This window comes from Pristiophorus japonicus, unplaced genomic scaffold (assembly GCF_044704955.1).
Source record: "Pristiophorus japonicus isolate sPriJap1 unplaced genomic scaffold, sPriJap1.hap1 HAP1_SCAFFOLD_112, whole genome shotgun sequence".
Classification (NCBI taxonomy): Eukaryota; Metazoa; Chordata; class Chondrichthyes; family Pristiophoridae; genus Pristiophorus; species Pristiophorus japonicus.
Window position 1 is genome coordinate 807,397 of NW_027250777.1, and position 15,437 is coordinate 822,833.

The 15,437-nt window shown below is 48.5% G+C and overlaps 1 long non-coding RNA gene across 1 annotated transcript; it reads left to right on the forward strand.

Annotated features, from left to right (window-relative positions):
* The first annotated feature begins 1,137 nt into the window (after window positions 1-1,137).
* On the forward strand, window positions 1,138-14,934 carry LOC139241612 (uncharacterized). The gene is made up of 3 exons (XR_011588945.1): window positions 1,138-1,167; window positions 5,675-5,799; window positions 14,905-14,934. It is a non-coding gene; the product is annotated as an uncharacterized lncRNA (long non-coding RNA).
* The last annotated feature ends 503 nt before the right edge of the window (window positions 14,935-15,437 follow it).

A 15,437-nucleotide genomic window follows, 5' to 3' on the forward strand; every position in this document is an offset into this window, starting at 1 on the left:
GTCAACGCTCCAGGGAAGTTGCTGAGTGTCTGAGCTGAATATATTGTCTGTCAGCTCTTTCTCTGCCTGAGGTGTCACTGAGAGAAAGCAAAACACGAGGGACAGGCAGACAGGTGGAGACTGGGCGGGTGTGTCCTGGATGGGCTTCAGCCAGGAATATAAAGGAATGGGCAGTGATTGTAGATAGCGGAGAAAGCATGCTGGCCTTCATAGCGAGAGGATTTGAGTATAGGAGCAGGGAGGTCTTACTGCAGTTGTACAGGGTCTTGGTGAAGCCACACCTGGAATATTATGATCAGTTTTAGTCTCCTAATCTGAGGAAGGTCATTCTTGCTATTGAGGGAGTGCAGCGAAGGTTCACCAGACTGAGTCCGGGGATGGCAGGACTGACATATGAGGAAAGACTGGATCGGCTAGGCTTATCCTCACTGGAATTTTGAAGAATGAGAGGCGATCTCATAGAAACATAAAATTCTGATGGGATTGGACAGGGTAGATTCAGGAAGAATGTTCCCGATGTTGGGGAAGTCCAGAACCAGGGGACATAGTCTAAGGATAAGGGGTAAGCCATTTAGGACCGAAATGAAGATAAACTTCTTCACCCAGAGAGTGGTGAACCTGTGGAATTCTCTACCACAGAGAGTTGTTGAGGTCAGTTCACTAAATATCTTCAAAAGGGAGTTACATGTGGCCCTTAGGGCTAAAGGGATCAAGGGGTATGGAGAGAAGGCAGGGGTGGGCTACTGTGGTTGAATGATCAGCCATGATCTTATTGAATGGCGGTGCAGGCTAGTACGGCCGTATGGCCTGCTCCTGCACCTATTTTCTATGTTTCTATCTTTAATATGTGACCTACTCCTGGAAAATGCACGGCCAGTATATGAGGAGTCTCTAACCGCGGAATATGGAATTATTTTTACTTGAATGTTTTGTTTCGACCAGTAACTACAAGGTAGGTTAACATCGCACCCTATTTCATACCGATAATATTGTTCTCATTTTCTGTCCTGATTAGATTTCCCGGTGAATGTAGGAGTGCTTGAGAAAATTCCAGCTGTGGACCTAACAGGGATTGTAGACAGAGGAACAACACCAGGTGAACCGGCCCAGGATTGTGAGAGAAAACTATTGATTCAAAGAGCTTTCATACATCGATAGGGGCGAAAGGTAAGAGAGAGTCCCATTGATTCAGATACACCCTGGTCCATGGGGAGAGACTGGGCAGAAAGGTCAGAGAGAGTCCCATTGACTCAGAAAAACACTGGTCCTGGGAGACTGGGGAGAAAGGTCAGAGAGAGTCCCATTGACTCAGATACACACTGGTCCTGGGGATAGACTGGGGAGAAAGGTCAGAGAGTCCCATTGACTCAGATGCACACTGGTGCTGGGGATAGATTGGGATGAAAGGTCAGAGAGAGTCGCATTGACTCAGATACACTCTGGTCCTGGGGATAGACTGGGGAGAAAGGTCAGAGAGAGTCCCATTGACTCAGATAAACACTGGTCCTGGGGATAGACTGGGGAGAAAGGTCAGAGAGTCCCATTGACTCAGATAAACACTGGTCCTGGGGATAGACTGGGGAGAAAGGTCAGAGAGAGTCCCATTGACTCAGATAAACACTGGTCCTGGGGATAGACTGGGGAGAAAGGTGAGAGAGAGAGTCCCATTGACTCAGATAAACACTGGTCCTGGGGATAGACTGGGGAGAAAGGTCAGAGAGTCCCATTGACTCAGATAAACACTGGTCCTGGGGTTGACTGGGGAGAAAGGACAGAGAGAGTCCCATTGACTCAGATAAACACTGGTCCTGGGGATAGACTGGCAAGAAAGATCAGAGAGAGTCCCATTGACTCAGATACACACTGGTCCTGGCAATAGACTGGGGAGAAAGATCAGAGAGAGTCCCATTGACTCAGATACACACTGGTCCTGGCAATAGACTGGGGAGAAAGGTCAGAGAGAGTCCCATTGACTCAGATACACACTGGTCCTAGGGATAGACTGGGGAGAAAGATCAGAGAGAGTCCCATTGACTCAGATACACACTGGTCCTGGGGATAGACTAGGGAGAATGGTCAGAGAGTCCCATTGACTCAGATAAATACTGGTCCTGGGGATAGACTGGGGAGAAAGGTCAGAGAGTCCCATTGACTCAGATAAACACTGGTCCTGGGGATAGACTGGGGAGAAAGATCAGACAGAGTCCCATTGACTCAGATACACACTGGTCCTGGGGGTCTGGGGAGAAAGGTCAGAGAGAGTCCCATTGACTCAGATAAACACTGGTCCTGGGGGTCTGGGGAGAAAGATCAGAGAGAGTCCCATTGACTCAGATACACACTGGTCCTGGGGATAGACTGCGGAGAAAGGTCAGAGAGTCCCATTGACTCAGATAAACACTGGTCCTAGGAGACTGGGTAGAAAGGTCAGAGGGAGTCCCATTGACTCAGATACACACTGGTCCTGGGGGACTGTGGAGAAAGGTCAGAGACAGTCCCAATGACTCAGATACACACTGGTCCTGGGGATAGACTGGGGAGAAAGGTCAGAGAGAGTCCCTATGACTCAGATACATACTGGTGCTGGGGATAGACTGGGGAGAAAGGTCAGAGAGAGTCCCATTGACTCAGATACACTCTGGTCATGGGGGTCTGGGGAGAAAGGTCAGAGAGAGTCCCATTGACTCAGATAAACACTGGTCCTGGGGATAGACTGGGGAGAAAGGTCAGAGAGAGTCCCATTGATTCAGATAAACACTGGTCCTGGGGTTAGACTGGGGAGAAAGGTCAGAGAGAGTCCCATTGACTCAGATACACACTGGTCCTGGGGATAGACTGGGGAGAAAGGTCAGAGAGAGTCCCATTGACTCAGATACACACTGGTCCTGGGGATAGACTAGGGAGAAAGGTCAGAGAGTCCCATTGACTCAGATAAACACTGGTCCTGGGGATAGACTGGGGAGAAAGATCAGAGAGAGTCCCATTGACTCAGATACACACTGGTCCTGGGGATAGACTGGGGAGAAAGGTCAGAGAGAGTCCCATTGACTCATATACACACTGGTCCTGGGGGTCTGGGGAGAAAGGTCAGAGAGAGTCCCATTGACTCAGATAAACACTGGTCCTGGGGGTATGGGGAGAAAGGTCAGAGAGAGTCCCATTGACTTAGATACACATTGGTCCTGGGGATAGACTGGGGAGAAAGGTCAGAGAGTCCCATTGACTCAGATACACTCTGGTCCTGGGGGTCTGGGGAGAAAGGTTAGAGAGTCCCATTGACTCAGATAAACACTGGTCCTGGGGATAGACTGGGGAGAAAGGTCAGAGAGTCCCATTGACTCAGATAAACACTGGTCCTGGGGATAGACTGCGGAGAAAGGTCAGAGAGTCCAATTGACTCAGATAAACACTGGCCCTGGGGATAGACTGGGGAGAAAGGTCAGAGAGAGTCCCATTGACTCAGATAAACACTGGTCCTGGGGATAGACTGGTGAGAAAGGTCAGAGAGAGTCCCATTGACTCAGATAAACACTGGTCCTGGGAATCGACTGGGGAGAAAGATCAGAGAGAGTCCCATTGACTCAGATAAACACTGGTCCTGGGGGACTGGAGAAAGATCAGAGAGAGTCCCATTGACTCAGATAAACACTGGTCCTGGGGATAGACTGTGGAGAAAGATCAGAGAGAGTCCCATTGACTCAGATAAACACTGGTCCTGAGGATGGACTGGGGAGAAAGGTCAGAGAGATTCCCATTGACTCAGATACACACTGGTCCTGGGGGTCTGGAGAAAGATCAGAGAGAGTCCCATTGACTCAGATAAACACTGGTCCTGAGGATGGACTGGGGAGAAAGGTCAGAGAGAGTCCCATTGACTCAGATAAACACTGGTCCTGGGGATCGACTGGGGAGAAAGGTCAGAGGGAGTCCCAATCCACGTCACTTTATCAATATTTATCTAATTTTCTGTCTCGCATAATTAGATCTCGGGTAAATGATGGAGTGACAGAAAAAGGTCTGCAGCTGGAAGTGAACAGGCTTTGCAGACTGAGGAACAAAAGCAGGTGAACCATCTATTGCTGAAAACATTATCTCTGCCTTTGCTACCTCTAAACTTGAATATTCCATCATTCTACTGGCCGGCCTCCCTTCTTACACCCTCCGTAAACTTGCACTCATCCAAAACCCTGTTGCTCATTTCCTAACTCCTCACAAATTAATGCCAGAGAATAACTTCAACAACTGTTTGGAGAAATTCCGTATCCGAGACTGAATCGCTTGCATTTCTACTGTGGGGAAAGGAAAGGATGCTGAGAGTTAACGTGCATGAGCGTGTGTCTGCACACGCACAAGTGGAGAATTGTGATTGTAAAACATCAGCTAATTCTACCAATGATATATTTATGGTGTTTTGAGATTGTAAAACACCTAAATATAATGAAACAAATCAATGTTATGTATTCCCTGACTGACGGTACACAATTCATTCTACATTATGTTATCAGTGGGACAGTGGGAAATGTCCTCACCCCCTAAAGTGTTCATTCTTCATCATCGCAGGCAGTCCGTTAGAATCGAGGAAAACTTGCTTCTACTCTAACAGTGAGTCCAATACGAGAACCACAATCTCTGTCACAGGTGGGGCAGACAGTGGTTGAGGGAAAGGGCGGGTGGCGCTGGTTTGCCACACGCTCCTTCTGCTACCTGAGCTTGATTTCTGCATGCTCTTAGCAACGAGACTCGAGGTGCTCAACGTCCTCCCGGATGCACTTCCTCCACTTAAGGCGGTCTTTGGCCAGGGACTCCCAGGTGTCGATGGTAATGTTGCATTTCATCAAGGACGCTTTGAGGGTGTCCTTGAAATGTTTCGTCTGTCCACCTTGGGCTTGTTTGCCGTGAAGGAGTTCCGAGCAGAGCGCTTGCTTTGGGAGTCTTGTGTCAGTCATGTGAACAATGTGGCCCGCCCAGTGGAGTTCATTAGTCAGGTGCTGACACCATGAGATATGGTCAATATAAAATAGAAGCAGCAACCAGTTCACATCTCCCTGAACACACGGACAATATCACTGCCCATAGAGACCAGAGGAATTACACCCAGCTATATGCTGTGTATGTGGATAGATATAATAGTCATAAAATGCCATAAATTAATATCCCAACTCAAAAATATTAAACACACATCTGTGAATAAAAATAATACAATACCACCATTAAATGGCGGAGCAGGCTTGAGGGCCAGATGACCTACTCCTCCTATTTCATATGTTCTTATGCCAGACCAAGTAAAACTGAATGAAGGATCATTTAATTCATCAATGATCACCCGCTCCACATTTCCCTGCTGAATATTCCCTACCTTGGGAATAATGGTTTGGGCCGACACTGTGAATAAATCTCACCAATGGTCGCTCCCAGTGCGAAGTCTCGGCCGACGGGAGCCCGCCTGGAACTGGGTTGTGGAGATGAGTGGGACTCACTGGATTTACTGGGCAGCTGTCTGTGTCACACCTGATGTGGAGAGTTCATCGTAACATTCGGGAAATGCTCGATCCCAGAGCAAACCGCTGTTGTACTGGTGGGGGAGGAGGGACTGGGTATCATGTTTACCAAGGCAATGTCCTCCTTCCCATTTAAATATTTCCCTCTAACCCTCCCATTAATATATTTATTATAGAGCATCAGAACCTGGGAACGCCTGTCATCACCATGGCTGAAGGTCCAAACAGGGGAGAAGATCCAACATCTTCAACAAGAATGAGAATGGACACAGCTAGGTTCACTTCACCACTCCCAGAGCAGGTACAGCACGGGTTATATACAGAGTAAAACTCCCTCTACACTGTCCCATCAAACACTCCCAGGCAGGTACAACACGGGTTAGATATGGAGGAAAGCTCCTTCTGCACTGTCCAACTAAACACTCCCAGGGGCAAATACAGCATGGGTTGGATACAGAGTAAAGCTCCCTCTGCACGGTCCAATTACCAGGACAGGTACATCAAGGGTTAGATACAGAGTAAAGCTCCCTCTACACTGTCCCATCAAACACTCCCAGGACAGGTACAGGGGGTTAGATACAGAGTAAAGCTCCCTCTACACTGTCCCATCAAACACTCCCAGGGCAGGTACAGGGGGTTAGATACAGAGTAAAGCTCCCTCTACACTGTCCCATTAAACAATCCCAGGGCAGGTACAGCACGGGTTAGGTGCAGAGTAAAGCTTCCTCTACACTGTCCCATCAAACATTCCCAAACACATACATCAGAGGTTACATGCTGAGTGAAGCTCCGTCTACAATGTCCCATGAAACAATCTCAGGACACCTACCACATGGGTTACAAACATAGTAAGGCTTCCTCTACACTAACCCATCAAATACTTCCAGTACAGGTTCAACATGGCTTAGATACAGAATAAAGCTCCCTCTACATTGTCCCATCAAACACTCCCTGTACAGGTACAAAATGGGTTAAATACAGAATAATGCTCCCTCAAAAGTAGTAATCTCAAGATTGCTACCAGTGCCACATGCCACGTGCTAGTCAGAGTAGGAATCTCAGAAAAGCTCAGATGAATATGTGGCTTGAGGAGTGGTACAAACGGGAGGGATTCAAATTCCTGGGACATTGGAACCGGTTCTGGAGGAGGTGGGACCAGTACAAACTGGACGGTTTGCACCTGGGCAGGGCTGGAACCAATGTCACAGGGGAAGTGTTTGCTCATGCTGTTGGTGAGGAGTTAAATTAATATGGCAGGGGAATCGGAACCTATGCAGGGAGACAGAGAAGTAGAATGGGGGCAGAAGCAAAAGATAGATAGAAAGAAGAAAAGTAAAAGTGGAGGGCAGAGAAACCTAAGGCAAAAAGGGCCACATTACAGCAAAATTCTAAAGGGGCAAAGTGTGTTAGAAAGACTAGCCTGAAGGCTCTGTGCCTCAATGCAAGGAGTATTCGGAATAAGGTGGACAAATTAACTGCGCAGATAGCAATTAACTGGTATGAAGTAATTCGCATCACGGAGACATGGCTTCAGGGTGACCAAGGCTGGGAACTCAACATTCAGGGGTATTCAACATTTAGGAAGGGTAGACAGAAAGGAAAAGGAGGCAGGGTGGCATTGTTAAGTAAAGAGGAAATTAATGCAATAGTAAGAAAGGACATTTGCTTTGCTGATGTGGAATCGGTATGGGTGGAGCTACGGAATACGGAAAGGCAGAAAACACTAGAGGGAATTGTGTACAGAGCACCAAACAATAGTAATGAGGTTGGGGACAGCTTCAAACAAGAAATTAGGGATGCATGCAATAAAGATACAGCAGTTATCATGGGCGACATTAATCTACATATAGATTGGGCTAACCAAACTGGTAGCAATGCGGTGGAGGAGGATTTCCTGGAGTGTATTGGGGATAGTTTTCTGGACCAATATGTCGAGGAACCAACGAGGGAGCTGACCATCCTAGACTGGGTGACATGTAATGAGAAAGGACTAATTAGCAATCTTGTTGGGCGAGGCCCCTTGGGGAAGAGTGACCATAATATGGTAGAATTCTTTATTATGATGAAGAGTGACACACTTAATTCAGAAACTAAGGTCCTGAACTTAAGGAAAGGTAACTTTGATGGTTTGATGTGTGAATTGGCTTGAATAGACTGGCAAATGTTACTTAAAGGTCTGACGGTGGATGGGCAATGACAAACATTTAAAGATCACATGGATGAATTCAGCAATTGTACATCCCTGTCTGGAGTAAAAATAAAACTGGGAAGGTGGCTCAACCGTGGCTAACAAAGGAAATTAAGGATAGTGTTAAATCCAAGATAGCGGCTTATAAATTGGCCAGAAAAAGCAGCAAACCTGAGGACTGGGAGAAATTTAGTATTCAGCAGAGGAGGACAAAAGGTATAATTAAGAGGGGGGAAATTGAGTATGAGAAGAATCTTGCTGGGAACATAAAAACTGACTGCAATAGCTTATATATATATGTGAAGAGAAAAAGATTAGTGAAGACAAACGTAGGTCCCTTGCAGTCGGATTCAGGTGAAATTATAATGAGGAACAAAGAAATGGCAAACCAATTGAACAAATAATTCGGTTCTGTCTTCACGAAGAAAGACACAAATAACCTTCTGGAAATACTAGGGGACAGAGTGCCAGTGAGAACTGAAGGATATCCATAGAAGGTTGGACATTGTGTTAGGGAAATTGATAGGATTGAAGTCCGATAAAGCCCCGGGGCCTGATAGTCTGCAACCCAGAGTACTTAAGGAAGTGGCCCTAGAAATAGTAGATTCACTGGTGATCATTTTCCAACAGTCTATCGACTTTGGATCAGTTCCTATGGACTGGAGGGTAGCTAATGTAACAACACTTTTTAAAAAGGGAGGGAGAGGGAAAGCGGGTAATTATAGACTGGTTAGCCTGACATCAGTCGTGGGGAAATTTTTGGAATCAATTATTAAAGATTAAATAACAGCATATTTGGAACACAGTGACAGGATCGGTCCAAGTCAGCATGGATTTATGAAGGGGAAATCATGCTTGACAAATCTTCTGCAATTTTTTGAGGATGTAACTAGTAGAGTGGACTAGGAGAACCAGTGGAAGTCATGTATTTGGCCTTTCAAAAGATTTTTGACAAGGTCCCACACAAGAGATTGGTGTGCAAAATTAAAGCACATGGTATTGGGGGTAATATACTGACGTGGATAGAGAACTGGTTGGCAGACAGGAAGCAGAGAGTCGGGATAAACGGGTCCCTTTCTAAATGGCAGGCAGTGACCAGTGGAGTGCCGCAGGGCTCAATGCTGGGATCCCAGCTCTTTACAACATACATCAATGATTTGGATGAAGGAATTGAATGTAATATCTCCAAGTTTGCAGATGACACTAAAGTGGGTGGCAGTGTGAGCGGTGAGGGGGACGCTAAAAGACTGCAGGTTGACTTGGACAGGTTAGGTAGTGGGCCAATGCATGGCAGATGCAGTATAATGTGGATAAATGTGAGGTTATCCACTTTGGGGGCAAAAACGCGATGACAATATTATTTGAATGGTGGCAGATTAGGAAAAGGGGAGGTGCAACGAGACCTGGGTGTCATGGTTCATCAGTCATTGAAAGTTGGCATGCAGGTTCAGCAGTTGGTGAAGAAGACAAATGGAATGTTGGCCTTCATAGCTAGGGGATTTGAGTATAGGAGCAAGTTATACAGGGCCTTGGTGAGGCCTCACCTGGAATATTGTGTTCAGCTTTGGTCTCCTAATCTGAGGAAGGACTTTCTTGCTATTGAGGGAGTGCAGCGAAGATTCATCGGACTGATTCCCGGGATGGCAGGACTGACAAATGAGGAGAGACTGAATCACCTGTGCCTTTATACATTGGAATTTAGAAGGATGAGAGGGGATCTTATAGAAACATAAAAGATTCTGACAGGACAGGATAGATGCGGGAAGAATGTTCCCAATGTTGGGGAAGTCCAGAACCAGGGGACACAGTCTTAGGATAAGGGGTAGGCCATTTAGGACTGAGATGAGGAGAAACTTCTTCACTCAGTGAGTTGTTAACCTGTGGAATTCCCTGCCGCAGACAGTTGATGCCAGTTCATTGGACATATTCAAGAGGGAGTTAGATATGGCCCTTGCGGCTAAGGGGATCAAGGGGTATGGAGAGAAAGCAGGAAAGGGATACTGAGGGAGTGATCAGCCATGATCTTATTGAATGGTGGTGCAGGCTCGAAGGGCCGAATGGCCTACTCCTTCACCGATTTTCTATGGTTCTATGAATGAGAGGTGATCTTATAGAAAAATATAAGATTATGACAGGACTTGACAAGGTGGATGCAGAGAAGATGTTTCCACTGATGTGGGAGACTATAACTGGATGGCTTGATGTTAGAATAAGGGGCCGCCCATTTAGAACTGAGATGACGAGAAATTTCTGCTCTCAAACGGTTGTGAATCTGTGGAATTCGTTGCCTCAGAGAGCTGTGGAAGTTACGACATTAAGAAACTGTCTATTTCTGTCTTAAATTTATTTAAACGATAAGGGGTTAAGGGGTTATGGGGAGTGGGCAGGGAAGTGGAGCTGAGTCCATGATCGGATCAGCCATGATCTTATTGAACGGAGGAGCAGGTTCAAGAGGCCTTATGGCCTACTCCTGCTCCTATTTCTTCTGTTCTTATTTATTGAAAATATACAGGAATGTTTCCTGACTCAACATGTTAATGAAGTAACTTGGGAAAATTATATATTGGATGTGGTGTTTAGTAGTGAGCCTGACCTCCTATCAGGTCTCCGTGTGGGGGAACATCTGGGCAACAGTAATCACATTGTAGGGTCCCAATTGGCCAGGAGAACCAAAGTGACTGAGAACCTGCAACTCGCACCGCATTTCAGAAGGGCAAACTTCTCCAAAATGGCAGAGGACTTGCAACAGGTAAATTGGCCAATCCTACTCGGTGGTGATGTGACCGATGTTGAATACAAATGGAACGTATTTCAGAATTAAAATGTGGAAAACTAACGTAGCCAAAATCTAAAGATGGAAATGTGGTAAGAAAAAGCCAAGGTGGCTGACTGGCTCTGTGCAAAGACAAATAACATGTAAACAGAAATGTCTCTATAAATTAAAGAAATTTAACACACAAATAAATAGCGTTGAATACAAAGAAAACGGAAGCGGCTATTCGATCAGCAAAAAGGTTATTTGGAAAAAAGAATTGTAGGCAACTGTGGCAGTCATGGGAAGAGCCTTTTTTATTTATGTAAAGTGTCAGAGAACTAGCAAAGACTGTGTTGGGCCACTGAAGGGTGTTCAAGGACAGGTTACAAAGGACTCACTGAGTATGGCGGAAATATTAATCAGCACTTTGATGAGTCTTCACCCTTGAAGATCATGCAAAAATATTAGAATTTAATAACACTAGTTTTCCTCAGTAACATTAACATAGATAAGAATATTGCTTTAGAAAAAAAGTAAGAACTTAAAAATACATAGAGTAGCCAGCCGAAGGTCCTCCGGGACATGGTACATGTGCTGTGTGAGGGTTCTCCGGGAGATGGGACATGTGCTGTGTGAGCCCCTCCGAGAGATGGGACATGTGCTGTGCGAGGGTCCTCCGGGAGATGGGACATGTGCTGTGTGAGGGTCCTCCGGGAGATGGGACATGTGCTGTGTGAGCTCCTCCGGGAGATGGGACTTGTGTTGTGTGAGGGTCCTCCGGGAGATGGGACATGTGCTGTGTGAGGATCCTCCGGGAGATGGGACATGTGCTGTGTGAGGGTCCTCCAGGAGATGGGACATGTGCTGTATGAGGATCATCCGGGAGATGGGACATGTGCTGTGTGAGGGTCCTCCGGGAGATAGGACATGTGCTGTGTGAGGATCCTCCGGGAGATAGGACATGTGCTGTGTGAGCCCCTCCGGGAGATGGGACATGTGCTGTGTGAGGGTCCTCCGGGTGATAGGACATGTGCTGTGTGAGGATCCTCCGGGAGATGGGACATGTGCTGTGTGAGGGTCCTCCGGGAGATGGAACTTGTGTTGTGTGAGGGTCCTCCGGGAGATAGGACATGTGCTGTGTGAGGGTCCTCCGGGAGATGGGACATGTGCTGTGTGAGGGTCCTCCGGGAGATGGGACATGTGCTGTGTGAGGATCCTCCGGGAAATGGGACATGTGCTGTGTGAGCCCCTCCGGGAGATGGGACATGTGCTGTGTGAGGGTCCACCGGGAGATGGGACATGTGCTGTGTGAGAGTCCTCCGGGAGATGTGACGTGTGCTGTGTGAGGGTCCTCCGGGAGATGGGACATGTGCTGTGTGAGGGTTCTCCGGGAGATGAGACATGTGCTGTGTGAGCCCCTCCGGGAGATGGGTCATGTGCTGTGTGAGGGTCCTCCGGGAGATGGGACATGTGCTGTGTGAGCCCCTCCGGGAGATGGGACATGTGCTCTGTGAAACACTCCGGGAGATGGAACATGTGCTGTGTGAGGATCCTCCGGGAGATGGGACATGTGCTGTGTGAGGGTCCTCCGGAAGATGGGACATGTGCTGTGTGAGCCCCTCCGGGAGATGGGACATGTGCTGTGTTAGCCCCTCCGGGAGATGGGACATGTGCTGTGTGAGGGTCCTCCGGGAGATGGGACATGTGCTATCTGAGGGTCCTTAGGGAGATGGGACATGTGCTGAGTGAGGGTCCTCCGGGAGATGGGACATGTGCTGTGTGAGGGTTCTCCGGGAGATGGGACATGTGCTGTGTGAGCCCCTCCAGGAGATGGGACATGTGCTGTGTGAGCCCCTCCGGGAGATGGGACATGTGCTGTGTGAGCCCCTCCAGGAGATTTGACATGTGCTGTGTGAGCCCCTCCGGGAGATGGAACATGTGCTGTGTGAGGGTCCTCCGGGAGATGGACATGTGCTGTGTGAGGGTCCTCCGGGAGGTGGGACATGTGCTGTGTGAGGGTCCTCCGGGAGATAGGACATGTGCTGTGTGAGGATCCTCCGGGAGATAGGACATGTGCTGTGTGAGGATCCTCCGGGAGATGGGACATGTGCTGTGTGAGGGTCCTCCGGGAGATGGGACTTGTGTTGTGTGAGGGTCCTCCGGGAGATAGGACATGTGCTGTGTGAGGGTCCTCCGGGAGATGGGACATGTGCTGTGTGAGGGTCCTCCGGGAGATGGGACATGTGCTGTGTGAGGATCCTCTGGGAAATGGGACATGTGCTGTGTGAGCCCCTCCGGGAGATGGGACATGTGCTGTGTGAGGGTCCACCGTGAGGTGGGACATGTGCTGTGTGAGGGTCCTACGGGAGATGTGACGTGTGCTGTGTGAGGGTCCTCCGGGAGATGGGACATGTGCTGTGTGAGGATCCTCCGGGAGATGGGACGTGTGCTTTTTGAGGGTTCTCCGGGAGATGAGACATGTGCTGTGTGAGCCCCTCCGGGAGATGGGTAATGTGCTGTGTGAGGGTCCTGCGGGAGATGGGACATGTGCTGTGTGAGCCCCTCCGGGAGATGGGACATGTGCTCTGTGAAACCCTCCGGGAGATGGGACATGTGCTGTGTAAGGATCCTCCGGGAGATGGGACATGTGCTGTGTGAGGGTCCTCCGGAAGATGGGACATGTGCTGTGTGAGCCCCTCCGGGAGATGGGACATGTGCTGTGTAAGCCCCTCCGGGAGATGGGACATGTGCTGTGTGAGGGTCCTCCGCGAGATGGGACATGTGCTGTCTGAGGTTCCTGAGGGAGATGGGACATGTGCTGAGTGAGGGTCCTCCGGGAGATGGGACATGTGCTGTGTGAGGGTTCTCCGGGAGATGGGACATGTGCTGTGTGAGCCCCTCCAGGAGATGGGACATGTGCTGTGTGAGCCCCTCCGGGAGATGGGACATGTGCTGTGTGAGCCCCTCCAGGAGATTTGACATGTGCTGTGTGAGCCCCTCCGGGAGATGGACATGTGTTGTGTGAGGGTCCTCCGGGAGATGGGAAATGTGTTGTGTGAGGGTCCTCCGGGAGATGGAACATGTGCTGTGTGAGGGTCCTCCGGGAGATGGACATGTGCTGTGTGAGGGTCCTCCGGGAGATGGGACATGTGCTGTGTGAGGGTCCTCCGGGAGATGTGACATGTGCTGTGTGAGCCCCTCCTGGAGATGGGACATGTGCTGTGTGAGGGTCCTCCGGGAGGTGGGACATGTGCTGTGTGAGGGTCCTCCGTGAGGTGGGACATGTGCTGTGTGAGCCCCTCCGGGAGATGGGACATGTGCTGTGTGAGCCCCTCCGGGAGATGGGACATGTGATGTGTGAGGGTCCTCTGGGAGATGGGACATGTGCTGTGTGAGCCTCTCCCGGAGATGGGACATGTGCTGTGTGAGCCCCTCCGGGAGATGGAAAATGTGCTGTGTGAGGGTCCTCCGGGAGATGGGACATGTGCTGTGTGAGCCCCTCCGGGAGATGAGACATGTGCTGTGTGAGGGTCCTCCGGGAGATGGGACATGTGCTGTGTGAGGGTCCTCCGGGAGATGGGATATGTGCTGTGTGAGCCCCTCCGGGAGATGGGACATGTGCTGTGTGAGCCCCTGGCCTGTATGTTTAATAGCTCACTGCACTCTGGAATGGGCCTTACAGATAGGAAGGAGGCTAAAGTAGTCCCCATTTTTAAAACAATGTGACAAGGCAGACCTGCGTAACTATAGGCCCATCAGTTTAATATCAGTAATAGGTAAGATGCTTGAAAGAATCATAAGGGATGCAATATATGAATACTTGGATAGGGAGGGACATATTAGGGAAAGCCAACATGGCTTCATAAAGAGTTCATGTCTCACAACTCTAATTGCATTTTTTGAAGAAGTTACAATGTTGGTGGATGAGGGAAGCCCAGTAGACATTGTCTGCTTAGATTTCCAAAAACCTTTTGATAAGGTATCGCACAAGAGGCTTCTCTAAGATCGGAGTCTCTGGTATTGAAGTGGATACAGAACTGGTCGGCAGGATGTAGGTCAAGAGCAGTTTTTGATGGATTTGGATCTGTTTGGAGACCAGTCACCAGTGGTGTCCTGCAGGGATCATTGTTGGGACCATTGCTTTTCCCTATTTTTATTAATGATCTGGATTTTGGGGTTGGGGCACAATTTTGAAATGATACCAAGATCTGTGCGAGGGCTCGAACTGTAGAAGTGGCTCGTCTGATTCAGGCAGATGTTGAAGTGTTGGGACACTGGCCTCATGACTGTGTTGTAGGTATTAGGCACCCTCGGGCAACGGCACCTGTAGGATAAGGTTAGAATTAAATATGTAACATGTAACTTGTACCATAAAATGGTAACCAGTGAAGCCTCAAGGGATTTCTGTTAGCTGAAATAGACTGCATTCCTGGAGACTGATACTTGTTGTTTCCCACACACAGGACCAGCATGCAAGCTCTGCAGGTGTCTCTGATCAGCATACCTCAGGACCAAATGTTCTAGTAACAATACGGCTCTGTAGCTGGATGGGGATAAGGAGGCTACCCAATTCCAGCATCCAAGGACAGTAAGATAAGAGAAGCCCAGGCCATGTTACAAGACACATGAGTCATCCCTAGCAACACACCCCTTCGCAACACTACTCTTGGCAACACATGAGCCACTTTACGTTTAGAGACTAACGCTATTGGTCTAATGTAACTGTAGTAAACTGTTGTATGTAACTGTAGTAAACTGTTGTAAAACCTATAAAGATCTATGAAACCCTTTGTTCAGCGGAGAGAAGCCTGGACTCAGTCTTGTGATTTCCTCCCCGCTGGCGTAATTAAAGGCCGCACTGGCGTTGGAACCGACTCTGAGTGTTGAGTGATTCTTCTGATAAAAATTAACACTAACAACTGGAAAATGATGTATAACTTAGATAAGTTCAGTGTTATGCATGTGGGCAGGGCAAATGCTCAACATTCATACACCC